This window comes from Rhinoderma darwinii, chromosome 3, assembly GCF_050947455.1.
Source record: "Rhinoderma darwinii isolate aRhiDar2 chromosome 3, aRhiDar2.hap1, whole genome shotgun sequence".
Classification (NCBI taxonomy): domain Eukaryota; kingdom Metazoa; phylum Chordata; class Amphibia; order Anura; family Rhinodermatidae; genus Rhinoderma; species Rhinoderma darwinii.
This window is the reverse complement of record NC_134689.1, coordinates 409,533,943-409,552,109: the sequence shown is the minus strand read 5'-3', so window position 1 is coordinate 409,552,109 and position 18,167 is coordinate 409,533,943. Positions and strand designations below refer to the sequence as shown.

The following is an 18,167-nucleotide window of genomic DNA, read 5'->3' as shown; positions in this document are numbered from 1 at the left end:
CTTCTGATCGCAGATATAATGCTTTGCTAGAATAAAAAGCCCATTAATGACCGCCGTGATAAGGCGTATCGGCGGTCATTAAGGGGTTAATATTTCATGATTGCTTGTTACTCCCCCTGGTTTGTACATATAGTAATGCAGGGAAGACATAGATTATCCCTGTATTCCCCCTGCCTGACCCAGTTAATTCTGTGATGCCATTTTGAAGTCAGGGTGTAGGGTGGCCGAGTCGTAAAACAGACGATTACACACAGACTCTTGTTAAATTTGTTTACTGCAAACACAATAATGCAACAATTCTTCTTTTACTGGGAGCAAGCTGAACACAACTGAGGTTGGGGACATCAATCCCGCTGGAGTCCCACTGAGAGTGTGTGCCTGAACCCACATCACTCGTCTGGGTTTGAGGTGCACCTCTAGCAGTTACGGCGGGAGCTACCCGCTACTGCATAGAATACTCAAGGGTAGGAGTTATACTCCTGTCCCCTGGCTGTGCCGTAGGTATCAGCAGAACTAACCGGACCTTCTGGCACCATAGTGGTTCCTTGAGGTCTTAGCCGTTAACTTTCACAGTCTCCCTCTCCCACCTGTGGCCAATACTGAACAGGCACGTTTCAGAATTCAGCCAATTGTTAGGGGTGCAGGTGCAAAAGTACATACGTTATTTGTCCATAAATGCGTCCTTCAGTTAGTTGTCACTCTGCCCCTACAGTAGGTCTGCTTGCTCCCCAATTAATAACTCTTAAGCCACTTTAATAGTTCAACAGATTGCTCTTTAACCCAGGGGCGTAGCTAGGGGGGGCAGGCGGGGCATGTGCCCCGGGCGCAACTAGGTGGTAGGGAAGGGGGGGCTCCGTAGCAGAGCAGCTGATCGCTGCTGATAGACGCCCTGTATGTCGGACACCAGCAGCAGCGATCAGCGTTAGAAAGAGCCAGGAGTTCATGCGGTGGCTTTCTGACTGGGGTCTGTGACAGCCCAGGAGTGGACCAGTCCAGTCACATGACATGTCACCTGACCTCACTGGTCCACTTCCGGGCTGTCACCGACCCTAGTCAGAAGGAACTCCGCCGCTGCCTGCGCCTCATGACCTCCTCGGCTCCTTAGGTGAGTCACGTCAGGCAGAGCGGAGAGTGGTAGGTAGGCTACCGCTCTCCGCTCGGTTTACAGTGTGGCGCTATGTACAAGGGGGGTGGCGGTCTGTGTGTGGCACTATCTACAAGGGGGGAGTGTGACGCTATTTTTAAGGGGGGGGGGAGTGTGCCGATATCTACAAGGGGGGCAACGGGCTGTGTGTGGCACTATCTACAAAGAGGGTTGGTACGGTTTACAAGGGGCTGTGTATGGTGCTATCTACAAGCGGCTGTGTTTGGCACTATTTACAAGGGGGACTGTGTGGCGCTGCTTGGCGCTGTTTACAAGGGGGGTCAGTGTGGCGCTATTTTACAAGGGGGGTCAGTGTGGCACTATTTACAAGGGATCAGTGTGGCACTATTTACAAGGGGGTCAGTATGGCGCTATATACAAGGGGGTCAGTGTGGCGCTTTTTACAACGGGGTCAGTGTGGCACTATTTACAAGGAGAGGCTGTGTGGCGCTATATACAAGCCGGGCTGTGTGGCACTATCTACAAGTGGTGGCTGTGTGTGGCGTTATCTACAACAGGGGGCTGCGTGGCACTATCTACAACAGGGGGGCTGTGTGGCACTATCTACAACAGGGGGCTGTGTAGCACTATCTACAACAGGGGGGCTGTATGGCACTATCTACAACAGGGGGGCTGTGTGGCACTATCTCCAGCAGGGGGGCTGTGTGGCACTATCTACAACAGGGGGGCTGTGTGGCACTATCTACAACAGGGGGGCTGTGTGGCACTATCTACAACTGGGGGCTGTGTGGCATTAACTACAAGGAGGGGCTGTGTGTGGAGCTATCTACAGGGGGCTGTGTGGCGTTATATATACAAGAGGGGGGCTGTGTGTGGCACTATCTACAGGCAGCTGTGCGTGGCGCTATCTACAGGGGGCTGTGTGGCATTAACTACAAGGGGGGGCTGTGTGTGGAGCTATCTACAGGGGGCTGTGTGGCGTTATATATACAAGAGGGGGGCTGTGTGTGGCACTATCTACAGGCAGCTGTGCGTGGCGCTATCTACAGGGGGCTGTGTGGTGTTATATACAAGTGGGGGCTGTGTGTGGCGCTATCTACAGGGGGCTGTGTGTGGCGCTATCTACAAGGGGACTGTGTATGGCACTATCTACAGGCATCTGTGTGTGGCATTATCTACAAGGGGCTGTGTGTGGCCTCTTTAATTTATTTTCTTCTAATTTATTGTTTTGGTAACTCCCTTATAGAACTACATCGCTTGTAAAATTGACAAATAGTTTTATGCTCGAGTTACATTAAAAAAATGGTGAAAAAAAAATAACATATCATTGATTGGTAGAGCAAGCAAACACGGCGAGGGGGAAGGAAATATCGGGAAAGAAGTTGGGGGTGGTGCCAATCTGAATCTTTGCCCCGGGTGCAGGAGAACCTAGCTACCCCTCTGCTTTAACCCCTTCCCGCCGCAGCCCTTTTTCAGATTTTCATTTTTTCTTCCCCACCTTCCAAAAGCCATAACTTTTTTATTTTTCTGTCAATATAGTACTATGAGGGCTTGATTTTTGCGGGACGAGTTGTAGTTTTGCGTAGCACCATTTATTGTGCCATATAATGTACAAGGAAACAGGAAAAAATTATTTGTGGGGTAGAAAATGAAAAAAAAACAGTGATTCCTCCATGCTTTTTTGCGCGTCGTTTTTGCGGAATTCACTGTGCAATTAAAACAACATGTTAACTTTATTCTGAGGGTCAATACGATTACGGCGATACCAAATATATATAGTTTGTTCTATATTTTACTACTTTTACAAGTAAAAACCTAAGTGTAAAAAAGAAAATTTATTTTGTGTCGCAAAATTCAGAGCGCCACAACTTTTTTATTTTTCCGTTGATTAAGTGGTATGAGGGCTTATTTTTTGTGGGATAAGCTGTAGTTTTTATGATAAAATTTTGGTGTAAATGCGACGGTTTGATCACTTTTTATTTCATTTTATGTGGGAGATGAGGTGACCAAAAAATAGCGTTTCTGGCATTTACAATTTTTATGTTTTTTACGGCATTCACCGTGCGGGTTAAATAATGATATATTGTAATAGTTCAGACTTTTACGGACGCGGCGATACCAATTATGTTTATTTATTTTTTTACTATGCTCTAGGGGGAAAATGGGAAAAAAAATTTTTTTAACATTTCATTTTTCTTTTTACATTCAAAAAAACTTTATTTTACAAATTTTTACTTTTTTTATTAGTCCCCCTAGGGGACCTCAACCAGCGATCGTTAGATCGCTTGCACGATATTCTGCAATACTAATGTATTGCAATATATCGTGATTCTGACAGGCTTCTATTAAGCCCTGCCAGAGGCAGCGCTTAATAGGAGCACAAAGATAGCGGACCTGGGGGCCTTCATTAGGCCCGCAGGCAGCCATCGCCCCCCAGCGATTGCATTGCGTGCGGCGCGATGAGCTGTTAGAGGGGGTCGCCCCCCTCTTTCTAACGATTTAAATGCTGCGGTCGCTATTGACCGTGGCATTTAACGAGTTAAACTAGCGGGATCGCGCTCAAGCGCGGTGCCGCTTGTTACTCTGAAGTGTCGGCTGTAACAAACAGCCAACACCGGCATCGTATGGAGCGGGTTCACTCCGTGAGCCGTTCCATACTTCCCCTACCCGACTTTGGCGTATGGATACGTCAAATGTCGGGAAGGGGTTGACAGGTGTAAACCTATTTTCCTTTCTGTAGACAAAGGAACATGGATCTCAATTTGGAATAACAGAAGTAGCGGTGGAACAGAAAGTGCACTGTTCCGTAATTTACTACTGCGGAGCCCTGTGATGGAGGAACTAAATATTCACTTGGCTAACTCCATTCACTGAGGGTACTTTAATAGGCTCTGTCACCAGATTATAAGTTCCCTGTCTCCTACATAATGTGATCGGGTCTGTAATGTAGATAACAGCAGTGGTTTTTATTTTGAAAAACAATCATTTTTGAGCAAGTTATGAGCTAGTTTAGATTTATGGTAATCAGTTTCTCAATGGACAACTGGGCGTGTTTTTACTTTTTACCAACTGGGCGTTGTACAGAGGAGTGTATGACGCTGACCAATCAGTGACCAATCAGCGTCATACACTTCTCATTGTTCCAGCCCATTGTTAGTGTGATTGTGCAGTGAAAGAAGCTGGGCTGGAACAATGAGAAGTGTATGAGGCTGATTGGTCACTGATTGGTCAGCGTCATACACTCCTCTGTACAACGCCCAGTTGGTAAAAAGTAAAAACACGCCCAGTTGTCCATTGGGAAACTGATTAGCATAAATCTAAACTAGCTCATATCTGGCTCACTATAATTGTCGCAAGGACACAGGTACAATTAGAAGCAATGAATGACCGGGCACGTTCCGTGCCCGGCCATTCAGCTCCTCTCCACGAATGAAGCGACTGGTACCTTTTGTACCAGTGACGCTTCCGTCGATGAAAGGCGCTGACTGACTGTCAGGGAAAGTCATCCTGCCCAGCCAATCAGCGCCTTTCATAGACGCTGCGTTCAACCCCCTGGAGACCTGCGCAGAAGAGAGCAGGTCTCCATGGCTGCCGGACGGCGTGGGAGCGGGAATAAGGTGAGTTTGAAATTTATTATTATTTTTTTTTTTAATTGCAATAAAAGTGTGGCTGTATCTGCGGGGGGAGTCTATCTAAAGGGGGACTATATCTACAGTGCTGGGCTATACACAGGGGGACTATATCTACAGGGCTGGGCTATATACAGGGGGACTATATCTACAGGGGGGCTATCTACAGGGGGACTATATCTACAGGGGGGCTATATACAGGGGGACTATATCTACAGGGGTGCTATATACTGGAGTGGGCTGTCTATAGAGCACCATATACAGGGGTGGGCTATATAGCATATATCCCCCTGTAGATATAGCCCATCCCTGTATATGGTGCTCCATAGATAGCCCACCCCAGTATATAGCCCCCCCTGTAGATATAGTCGCCCTGTATATAGCACAGCCCTGTAGATATAGCCCAGTCCTGTAGATATAGCCCAGCCCTGTAGATATAGCCCCCTGTAGATATATTCCCCCTGTATATAGCCCCCTGTGTATAGCCCACCCCTGTATATAGCCCCCCTCTGTAGATATAGCCCCCCTCTGTAGATATAGCCCCCTGTGTATATCCCAGCCCTGTGTATATCCCAGCCCTGTGTATATCCCAGCCCTGTAGATATGGTCCCCCTGTAGATATGGTCCCCCTGTTGATAGCCCACCCCTGTATATAGTCCCCCTGTAGATATAGTCCCCCTGTAGATATAGCCCACCCCTGTATATAGTCCCCCTGTAGATATAGTCCCCCTGTAGATATAGCCCACCCCTGTATATAGTCCCCCTGTAGATATAGCCCACCGCTGTATATAGTATCCCACAAATAGCTCCCCCTATAGTGCTCCACAGAAAGCCCACCCCTGTATATAGCCCCCTTGTACATATAGTCCACCCCTGTATATAGTGCTCCACAGATAGCCCACCCTTGTATATAGTTTATACAGGGGTGGGCTATCTGTGAAACACTATATACAGGGGTGGACTATATGTGGAGCACTATATACAGGGGTGGGCTATATCTACAGGGGGGCTACATACATGGTTGGGCTATCTGTAGAGCTCTATATACAGGGATGGGCTATATCTACAGGGGGCTATATACAGGGGTGGGCTATCTGTAGAGCACTATAGGGGGAGTTTTTTGTGGGACACTATATACAGGGGTGGTCTATATGGGGGCACTATCTACAGGGGCTCTATGGCAGGCACTATCTACAGGGGGCTCTATGGCAGGCACTATCTACAGGGGGCACAGTGTGTGTGTGTGTGTGGGACACGGTGTATGGTGCTATTATAATTAGAGGTGCAGTGTTTGGCGCTATTATATTTAGGGGCGTAGTGTGTGGTATAATGATAACTTTATCTTTATTTATAGGTGCAGAAATGTTGGAAAAGTGAGAAGCTGAAGACATGTGAGCAGCAAACTGCAGAAATGGACCGGGAGAATTCATCATAGAGGTCTGGATCGGAGGGAGAAAAAGAACTAGAATCTGAGACGTCACCGGTGAGTCACTTAATGTAAATGTTCACTCTGCCTCTAATCAGTAATGTAGTCACTGTATGATCTGCAGCGAGATGATTATGATAGGATTTATTTTTTGTGAAACGGCATCTCCCAGCATATCCTTACCATTGTTTGGACCATTCTGGGAGCTGTAGTTTTACGCCGTACAAACCTATACGGCAGGGGTTGCACTAAATTGAGCTGTATTTGTGCTGGTGCTGTATATATGTACCGAGCTTGGTTCTGGTGTTTTGTATAGAACTATATTGCTTGTGAAATGTACAAATAATTTTATGCTCGCGTTACATAAAAAGAAATGACACGTCGATTGGTAGAGAAAACAAACACGGCGAGGGGGTAGGAGATGTCGGGAAAGAGGTTGGGGGGGGGTTCGCCAAACTGAATCTTTGCCCCGGGTGCTGGAGAACCTAGTTACGCCTCTGACAGTGCTATAAACTTGTGGTTTTCCAGGCCGGTTTTAGATGGCTGTAACAAATCAAATAGTCAAAACAACGGGACCACTGATCTACTAAACTCAACTTAGATCACCATAGATCCCTATCGCGATCTTAGTTTGGTGAAGTAGTAACCGGCAGGGGGTTGTGTCCAGGTATTGCGGCTGTAATACGGATGCTAGAATGCGGCCATATTATGGCAATTTGAAGCAGTCCTAGAAATGTAAAAACCAGGAAAATTTGGAGAAGCAATCTGTAGTAAACTATATGTGATCATTTATAGCTTATAGTTTATATATAACAGTCATATCTTTGAAGTAACGTTAAGTGTTTTTTTTTTTATTGAAGGTCTCAAGAGGATAGACTTGCATACTTCCTACAAATCGGGACCATTGTTAGCCACAGATGCCGATGCTGGACTGGTCATGCGATGGCGTGCTCATGGACTGCCCTTGAGAACCTCCAAGACCTTGATAGCTGACCTCCACTATGAAGCAGCTGACTTGGCTGGGATTGGTGGAGGACCCCACACTGTGATAGTCATGACCCTATGGGCCCACTTTACCACCTACCCTGTGAGGGTTTATTTAGAAAGACTGGAAAGAGTCCGTCAGGCAATTTCATCTCTGCTTTTTCGGAGTCCTGAGACGACTGTGATAATCAAATCGGCCAATACGGGTTATTTGTCAATATTCGGCAGTGACTGGTTGTCTCTTCAGTTGGACATATTACTGAGGGCAGCCTTCAAGGGAATGGGGGTGATAATCCTGGATGCCTGGGACATGACATCCTGCCACTATCTCCCCGACAACATCCACCCAGGACCTCCAATCATCAAGAACGAGGTGGACCTTATGTTGTCTTATATATGTCCAAGATGACAAGACAGGACATTTATTTATTATTAGCCAAAAAATACTGAAGTCCTATGTTTTAGTAGGTATATATACTGTATATGGGAACAAGGCCATTTTAATGGTATTATACTCCGGAGCTACATTCTCAATTCTGCAAGCTTCAGAACTGAAATCTCCCAGCATTCTTGTTTTGCTTGCTCTGGTGATGTAAGAGAAACTAAATGTCATACTGCATTATAGGAGCACAGCTAAGCTGTTAGGACGTCTGTAAACAAAACAAGTTTGTTAACTGTTTCCCATGGCAACCAGCAGAATTTTTAATGCAGCTCCGTAGTATAATACAGACTGTAATTTGGGATCAGTACAAAATAAGTAACAATATATTTTGTTTCTGTCATAGATTAAGGCTTTGTTTACACTGCGGTTATGAGCCTTTGTCTTGGGTTCTATCAGGGGTTTTGTCACTTTTGATGGCAAGAATAGTGAAGTACGTATACAGCTCTGGTCTTGCTGCCGAAATGACAGACCCCTTCATTAAAGGGAATGTGTTGCCAGAAAAACATGTTTTGTTTTTTTTAGTTAAACAATTAGTGTGTGGGTGATTAAACATTGTTCTAATTTTTTTTATTTTTTCCACGAGTCAGGAAATATTATAAATTGGATTCAATTTATAATATTTCCCAGCACTGGTCACTAGATGGAGCAATTCCCAAAATTGCAGCATTGCATGTGGTAAAGCAACCACATTGCTTTATGCTGCAAAATTGGGAAAAAATCCCTCGCTCTAGTGAGCTCTCAGAATCCCCCCCTCCTTTATCCTGGCTAGTGCCGGGAGAAACGAGGGGTTTGAACGGTCTAACCTCCTACACTGTGTGTCGCCATTTTTTGAGCTAACACACAGTGTAGAAGGTTTACATACACTAGTAAAACACACTGAAACACGAACATACATAGAAATCACTTACCTGCTCCAGTCGCCGCCACTCCCTCCGGTCCGTCCGCTCCGTCTGCTGCCGCTGCTCCATGTCCACAAGTCCAGAAGCCGCGAACGGAAGTAGTAATCTTACTGCCCGGCCGCGACTTCCGGTCCACAGGAAAATGGTGCCGGATGGCGCGCATTTCAAATCGGACTGTGTGGGAGCGGCGCATGCGCCGTTCCCACACACACGGCGTACACCAAAGTGGATGGAACGGGCCCCGTTCGCAGTCCCTATGGGACTGGAGCTGCCGTATTCCATGTCTGTATGTGTCGTTAATCGACACATACAGAAATGGAAAAAAAAATGGCAGCCCCCATAGGGAAGAAAAAGTGTAAAAATAGAAAAAAGTAACACACAAACACACAAATAAATATAAACGTTTTTAATAAAACCCTAACATAAAACTGATATTAAAAAAAAAAATTTGGTGACACTGTTCCTTTAAGTCCATGGGGTCTAATGGTCACCGTTTGGACCAGTCATACAACTTCTCTGGCACAGCATCATGGCTTCTGTTATAAAAGGTAAACATGACGCTAGTGCAAATAGAGCCTTCCTTAAATGGGTTCTTTGGGACTATAACCTTGATGGCCTATCCTTAAGGTTCCCATACACATTAGATCTGGAAATGGTGCCATATGAATGGGTCTCCTTTGCGGAAGCAATGTTGCTGCCACTCTCAGGGGAACAGAGAGGTAAGTGGCCCTCCATAGTTGTTTTAACTAAGAAAAAAGTTATTTGATAAAACATCTAAAATATTCTAATTGATCATTCACAATGTAAGATTGCTTAAATAAAATGACTACACCCAAGCAATATCCAACACGCTTCTATAAACTTCTTATAGCTGACTCCAAGCTTCTACAATCTTCTTATCCCTGACTCCAAGCTTCTACAATCTTCTTATCACTGACTCCAAGCTTCTACAATCTTCTTATCGCTGACTCCAAGCTTCTACAATCTTCTTATCGCTGACTCCAAGCTTCTACAATCTTCTTATCGCTGACTCCAAGCTTCTACAATCTTCTTATAGCTGACTCCAAGCTTCTACAATCTTCTTATCGCTGACTCCAAGCTTCTACAATCTTCTTATCGCTGACTCCAAGCTTCCACAATCTTCTTATCGCTGACTCCAAGCTTCCACAATCTTCTTATTGCTGACTCCAAGCTTCTATAAACTTCTTATAGCTGACTCCAAGCTTCTACAATATTCTTATCGCTGACTCCAAGCTTCTACAATCTTCTTATCGCTGACTCCAAGCTTCTACAATCTTCTTATCGCTGACTCCAAGCTTCTACAATCTTCTTATCGCTGACTCCAAGCTTCCACAATCTTCTTATCGCTGACTCCAAGCTTCTACAATCTTCTTATCGCTGACTCCAAGCTTCTACAATCTTCTTATTGCTGACTCCAAGCTTCTACAATTTTCTTATCGCTGATTCCAAGCTTCTACAATCTTCTTATCGCTGATTCCAAGCTTCTACAATCTTCTTATCGCTGACTCCAAGCTTCTACAATCTTCTTATCGCTGACTCCAAGCTTCTACAATCTTCTTATCGCTGACTCCAAGCTCCTACAATCTTCTTATCGCTGACTCCAAGCTCCTACAATCTTCTTATCGCTGACTCCAAGCTTCTACAATCTTCTTATCGCTGACTCCAAGCTTCTACAATCTTCTTATCGCTGACTCCAAGCTTCTACAATCTTCTTATCGCTGACTCCAAGCTTCCACAATCTTCTTATCGCTGACTCCAAGCTTCTACAATCTTCTTATCGCTGACTCCAAGCTTCTACAATCTTCTTATTGCTGACTCCAAGCTTCTACAATTTTCTTATCGCTGATTCCAAGCTTCTACAATCTTCTTATCGCTGACTCCAAGCTTCTACAATCTTCTTATCGCTGACTCCAAGCTTCTACAATCTTCTTATCGCTGACTACAAGCTTCTACAATCTTCTTATCGCTGACTCCAAGCTTCTACAATCTTCTTATCGCTGACTCCAAGCTTCTACAATCTTCTTATCGCTGACTCCAAGCTTCTACATCTTCTTATCGCTGACTCCATGCTTCTACACTTGCTGCTGGGTTCCTCAACGGATTACAGCTAAGCGTTGGGGTTCTCTGCAACCTCTTCAAGCTTCTCCTGATATCTTCCATTTTCACTGGCAGATGAATGAGGGGTGTGGCTTATTGCAGGGGTGGAGCTTAACATTTTAATTCTCAAATTGCAGACAGAGCAGTGTGGGGAGGGACCTTCTCGAACCAGTGTCTACATACAGCCTGACACAGGCTCACGAGAAGAAAGAGGGAAAATGGCTGACCTAGGACTCCCTTGGTAGACTTTCTCAGGCAAAAAAGTGAATTATTTTTATTTTGCATGTATTTTGTATATTTAGTGTTCCCTTTAAAGCGGTTGCATATACGTATATGACTCGTATGATGATGTAAATTTTTTCTTTGTGTATATTATCCAATGCATCATGGATAAACCATACTGGATTATATTAAAAGCAAAATAACCATAATAACATCCTATAATATATACTAATACCTGTCAGCTATATAATATATGAAAAAAGACAGAGACAGAGCTTTCATTTTTATCATGATTTATTTAAATACAATACCTATACTCAAAGCTGTTGATCCAGAAGAAGCCAAAAACCCTGAACATGTTTGGCCAATTTGTGCCACAGGAAAAAAAATTCTCGTTGACCCTGAGAAAAGGTCATCAGTCCGAGAACCCAGGATTAAAGCTAGTAATAAAATGAACTAAATACATATTATAAATAGCTATGACATATTCTATTCAATAGTACGATATAGGGTTACGTATACGACACATACAGAAGTTGTCCAACCCTTCACAGATTGGACATCACAGCACGGCTATGGTCATCTTTGCTGGTAAAAGAAAAAAATAACACTGCCCTCCTATGTCACAGGAGTTGCCGGATGCATTATACCAGGACCCTAATGTGGCATAAAGCATCTGGCCAACCCCAGGAGGGCAGGGATTAGGCCTTTGGTCTGGTAGCAATTTTTGACACAATTTACTTTTCAGACTCACAATTGGTGTCCTGTTTGGGTTTTTTCTCCTCCCACTAGGCCACATTAAGGCCCTGTTCACACAGAGTTTTTTTTGCTGCGGAAACCGTATCGGAATCGGCGGCAAAAAAATGTCCGAAATTACCTTGCATTGAGTTGAGTGGGAGGTGGATGCGTTTTTTTCCCGCAAGCGGAAAAAAACGCTCGTGGGAAAAATAAGTGACATGCCCAATCTTGAGGTGTTTTCTGCCTTAAAAACCCCATTAAAATAAATGGGAGATGGAAAAAAACGCTATGAGTGTCCGTGGTGTTTTTTTTTACGTATTTTACGGCAAAAAACGCTCGCGGTTTTTTCCTTTGTCTGTTGAAGAAAGAGGTGAAAAAGTCTCAAAAAGTGCGTGTTGTGCAAAACCAATTAAAAAAAAACAAAAAAAAAAAACGGAACTGATTTTTCTGCCTGCAAAAAAACAAACGGTGTGAACAGGGCCTAAGGCTATGTTCACACGCTAAAGTCAAAATGGGTAAACAGCCTCTAATTTTCAGCCATTTTTAAAGCATCAAACTTTTTTTTATGTGTTTTTTTGAGCTGTTTTGCTATTTACAGAATGAAAAACTGCTTCAAAAACAGCTCAAGATGTGACATGCACTTCTTTTTACAGGACGTTTGGGCGTTTGTTTGTTTTTTCAAACGGCCAGGTACAAAAACGCACTGTCTGAACGAAACAACGTTTTTCCATTGAAATCAATGGGTAGATGTTTGGCGGCATTCAGTGTCCGTTTTTTCAGACACTTTTCGAGGCGTTTACGCCCCAAGAAACGCCTGAAAACACTGCGTGTGAACATACCCTTAACATGCAATTACCTCCTTCCCAGCTTGGACTTGCCTCACTGGTGTACGTAGCATATAGCTGGGAAAACATTGTTCCGTGTTATCCCATAAACAAGCTCTACTCCAACTCCCATCATGGACCACTGTGCACTGTTCTAGAAGATCAAACAAGGCCCAGGGTCTAGCAGAACACAACCATGGGATCCTATGGGATAACATTGAAGGAATCTTAGCATGTATGACACGGAGGAGTTATAGGAGGACATCAAACACGACCCTGGGATTGTAAAGTTTGTTCAGTTAAGGACTAAAAAACCTATGGCCCATCTTTCCTTACCTCCCCCCCTTCCATGGCCACCATAAAAAAACAAAAACAGAATTTACCCATCCCATAAAACACAAACACATTGGGTTGGATAAATCAAGCCATTTTATTAAACATAAATAACAATAAACTAATTAGCATATAAAATTAGCTAACTCCCCTGGCTTCCCTTATATCACCACTGTCTCACCCTGTTATTCCCCTATCCTACCTGCCTCCTCCTCCTCCCCTACGCTTCCTTAACCCTTTCCTACCTACATCCCTGGTCATGCTGGCCTACCCCAAGTCCTCCGACCAATGTCCGGCCTGTACTTGGCTCTTGCTGATGTCATAATGCACTAATTCCGTGTATTCACCCTGACCTGTATAATCAGCGCGATATGACATCAGAAGGCACCAAATATAGAACTATAATGATAAATACATTTTTACATTATGATTCTGACCAATCTCACAGGGTCCAGATCTCCTCCCTGCAATAAAATAAGGGCAAAATGTGTGTAGTTTTGACTTAGTTTACTTTAATACACGTGGCTTAAACCACGTCTCCTTGAAGACAACACCCACTTTGACAAGTGAAGTAAAATCGAGCAATATCTGAAATACCCTTTAACGAGCCAAGTTGTCGGCAACTGAAATTCTAGGCCCAATGACAACACTTCTTTCCCTCTTGCAGTAGTTCATTGTTGTCATAGGAACAGTAGCCTCATTTATAAAACGATATAAAAAACAAAACAGTAAACAGATTCCAGGGGGAAAAAGTGAAAAAAAAAAACAGTTTGTAGTTGCTTCGGGAAACGATTAAACTTTTTGTCTTCAATAACTTTTTTTTTACATCAGACCCTTTAGGGGAGATATATAAAAACTGGTGCAAAGGAAAAATAGAGTAGATGCTCCTGGAAACCAATCAGGTCGCTGCTTTAATTTTCTAAAGGACCTCTGAAAAATGAGAGGTGGAATCTGATTGGTTACCATAGGCAACTGCTGTACTGTTCTTTTGCACCAGTTTTGATACATCTCATCTATTGTGTGCAACGAACCTTAATCCAAATCAATGTCCATATCCTAAGTGCCACTAGTCAAGTTTGTCAGTATGTGGACATTGATGCGGAAGGAAATTTGAATCCACAGAAGGGGGTCATGGTGCAAAATTAGACAGTGGAAAAAATGCACCAAATTCATAAACCGACTGCAAGAATTGAAGTCCGGGATAGAAAATGATATTCCGCCTTGACATTTTATCTTGTGTATTTATCTTTTTTTATATTTTTTTATTGCTTTTACACTTTACATTATATATCTATAACATTCCTTCCTCCTCCACCCCACAATCAAAGTCCCAACAAATAATAAAGTAACAAGCACTGCTCAGTAAGTCCGTGTTAACACCATTCCTGTAGTTATCTGTACTTTTTTCTTTCATTTAACACCGTATTTACAATTTTCGAGGTTTATGACGGCCCGTCGGAAACCTACGAGTAAGATAAGGGAAACCGAAAACCTACACCATAGCAATAATACAGAAACCACAGGGAGGCACATACATAGGAAACATGGCTCACTAATATCATACTGAATAGTCCTCAATTCATTTTTCCATACAACCCTACAGCAGACCCAGCCTATATCTCATTATTTCTCTAGACGCCATGGGGGAGTCTATCCACAGAGCCCATAACTTATCAAATTTAGCAATATTCCCCCTTTGTTAACATACACCTAAAGGCTGATTCAGACGAGCGTGTAACTCGCCCGTGTGACGGCCGTTAAAACAACAGCCGTCACACGGAAACATGTATTTTAATGGGGCCCTTTAAACGGCCGCTGTTTTAACGGAGCATGTAAAGGGTCAAGTCTATGAAGGATTTATGGTAACACGTATCGCACGGGTGCACCTCGGACGTGAAAAACATCAGTTTTTCACGTCCGAGGTTGCACACGCTCGTCTGAATGTAGCCTTACTCCGACCTGAGTAACCAAATGATCTTATTAACAAACTCTTACAAGGTTGGTGCCTCTTCATCTATCTAATGTTGTGCTCAGTGGCGTAACTACCGCCGTAGCAGCCGTAGCGGCTGCTACGGGGCCCGCGGCATGAGGGGGCCCGTGTCGCCCGCCAGCACGGGCCCCCACCATGGCCGGAGGCTCCGCTGGCAGCCGCTATGGCTGCTACAGCGGGACGCCACTGAACACTACGACAGAGCAGGGAGTATCTCCCCGCTCTGCCATTAAACAAAAGACATGTATCCCCTCTCCACAGGATAGGGGATACATGTGTGATCGCTGGCATTGATAGGGAGAACGGGGGACTGAAAGTCCCCTGAAGTTCTCCATCACAAACCTCGGACTTCCGGGGTCTGTGTCGGCTTCTCCGTAGAAATGAATGGAGCGCCGGTCGCGCTTGTGCGCATGCGTGACCAGCGCTCCTTTAATTTTTATTGAGCTGCGCAGACGCCGGAAGTCAGAGGTTAGTCATGGAGAACTTGGGGGGACTTTCAGTCCCCCGTTCTACCTATAGCTGCCAGCGATCACACATGTATCCCCTATCCTGTGGAGAGGGGATACATGTCTTTTGTCTTTTCACACTGTAGGTCGCATTTTTTTGGGGGGTTGGGGACGCTGTATGGCGTTCCCTACAGGGGGGGGTCTGTATGGCGTTCCCTACAGGGGGGGCTGTATGGCGTTCCCTACAGGGGGGGCTGTATGGCGTTCCCTACAGGGGGCTGTATGGCGTTCCCTACAGGGGGGGCTGTATGGCGTTCCCTACAGGGGGGGGGCTGTATGGCGTTCCCTACAGACCCCCCCTGTAGGGAACGCCATACAGACTCCCTGTAGGTAACGCTATATGTCCCCCCTGCAGATAGCGTCATACAGCCCCCCTGTAGATAACGCCATACAGCCCCCTGTAGATAACGCCATACAGCCCCCCCTGTAGATAACGCCATACAGTCCCCCCTGTAGATAACGCCATAGAGTCCCCCCTGTAGATAACGCCTTACAGACCCCCTGTAGGGAACGCCATACAGACCCCCTGTAGATAACGCCATACAGTCCCCCTGTAGATAACGCCATACAGTCCCCCCTGTAGATAACGCCATACAGACCCACTTTAGGGAACGCCATACAGACCCCCTGTAGATAACACCATACAGACCCCCTGTAAATAACGCCATACAGACCCCCCCTGTAGATAGCGCCTGACAGTCCCCCCCTGTAGATAGCGCCATACAGTCCCCCCTGTAGATAGCGCCACACAGTCCCCCACTGTAGGGAACGCCATACAGTCCCCCCTGTAGGGAACGCCATACAGTCCCCCCTGTAGATAACGCCATACAGCCCCCTCTATAGATAGCGCCATACAGCCCCCTCTGTAGATAGCGTCATACAGCCCCCTCTGTAGATAGCGCCATACAGCCCCCTCTGTAGATATCTACAAAGGGGGCTGTATGGCGCTATCTACAGGGGGGGCTGTATGGCGCTATCTACAGGGGGGCTGTGTGTGGCGCTATCTACAGGGGGGCTGTATGGCGTTATCTACAGGGGGGGCTGTAAAAAAGGCACTATCTACAAGGGGGGGGGGGTTGTGTGACACCCAGGGGAGGGGGGGCCCCAGATAAAAGTTTGCTATGGGGCCCAGTCTTTCCTAGTTACGCCCCTGGTTGTGCTATTAATTTTCGGGCCATATGCAACATGCGTGCCACCGCTACTTTCTTCGGCTCAGTAAGGGTGCAGTCGCGCACAGCAGATTTCGTTGCAGCATTTTCTGCAACTAAAAATCCGTTCCATTAATCTGAGTGGAACTTGCAGAAATCCATACACCAGCTGCAGAAACTACCACATTCAGATGAATGGAACTGATTTTCCGTCGCAGAAGTTTCTGCGACAATATCTCCCATGGTGAATCCACCAGTATACACACAAATGTCGTTAGAGACACAGCTGCAGAGTATACCCTATTGATCATGTCCACCACCCCTTCCCAAAAAGACCAAACTTGCGGTCAACTCCACATCACATGTAGCAAATCATCTGGGTGTATTTTACATCTAGGGATTGTCCCGCAGACCAATATTGAAAAATTGAGGCATTTTATACACTTTATGTATGCGGTATAGATGAGATAGCCGCTGAGCCTCACACTAAAATATTGAGGTAACTATTCTAAAATATACCTCCAGTGATCAACTTCAATAGTGCCAATGTCTACTTCCCACTTAAAGGGGTAGTCCAGATGTTTTTTTATTAATGGCCTATCCTTAGGATAGGTCATCAATATCAGATCGGTGGGGTTCTGACACCCGGCACCCCTGCCGATCAGCTGACTGAAGGGGCCGCGGCATTTGTCACTGCAGCCTCTTTAGTGTTTACCAGGCAGAGCGCCGTACCCATCGGCAGTGGCTGTGCCTGAGATTGCAGCTCAGTTCCATTCACTTGAATTGGACTGGAACTGAAATCCCAGGCAGGGCTGGCCTTAGGGGTGTGCGCCCTGGGCGCATCACTACAGCAGGTAGAAGGGGGCACTGCGCTGGCTCCTTTCCCCTGCTTGTTTCAGAAGCGTCCGTGCCCGGCGACTCCGCACCTGCATTTTGCCAGAGCGCTTCTTCACTGGGTGGCGTCGCTACCACTGTAGCAGCCATAGCGGCGACACTGGGCATGAGGACGCCACTCTAGCAGAGCAGGGGGGTATCCCCTGGCTCTGCTATCTATAAGTGCCACTGTAGCTCCCTGAAGGAGCAGAATCCCTGTGTGGTCGGGGAATCCGCTCCTGGACGAAGCGCTTGATGTCTCTGTCCATAAATGGACACAGACGGCAGGGGCTTCTCCTGGAGTGTACTCCCCGGTCACAGCGTCGGCAACGATGTGGAGGGGGATTCCGCTTCTGGAGTTGCCCATGATGTTACTGTCATATATGGACATAGACATCAAGCGGAGCACTCCAGGAGCGGAATCCCCGCTCCCTAAGGGAGCTACAGTGGTGCTTTTTACAGGAAGGGGGGGGGGGTGCTATCTACAAGGGGGCTGTGGGGTGTGTGGCTCGACCTACAAGGGGGATGTGTGGCACTACCTACAAGGGGGATGTGTGGTACTACCTACAAGGGGGCTGTGTAGCACTACCTACAAGGTGGCTGTGTGCCACTACCTACCAGGGCGCTGTGGGGCACTACCTACAGGGTGCTGTGTTGCACTACCTACAAGGGGGCTGTGTGCCACTACCTACAGGGTGCTGAGTGGCACTACCTACAAGGGGGCTGTGTGCCACTACCTACAGGGGGCTGTGTGGCACTACCTACAAGGGGCTGTGTGGCACTACCTACAAGGGGGCTGTGTGGCACTGTCAACAGGGGGAATCTGTGAGTGGTGGGCTGATGGTAATTTTACTGTGTGTAATGGGCTGATGATAATTTTACTGTGAGTGGGGGGCTGATGGTCATTTTACTGTGAGTGGCGGGCTGATG

General features: G+C 45.9%; 1 pseudogene; it reads left to right on the top strand.

Moving 5' to 3' along the window:
* LOC142750563 (NXPE family member 3-like) overlaps nt 1–7,961 on the top strand; it is an 84,120-nt pseudogene extending 76,159 nt beyond the window's left edge.
* The last annotated feature ends 10,206 nt before the right edge of the window (nt 7,962–18,167 follow it).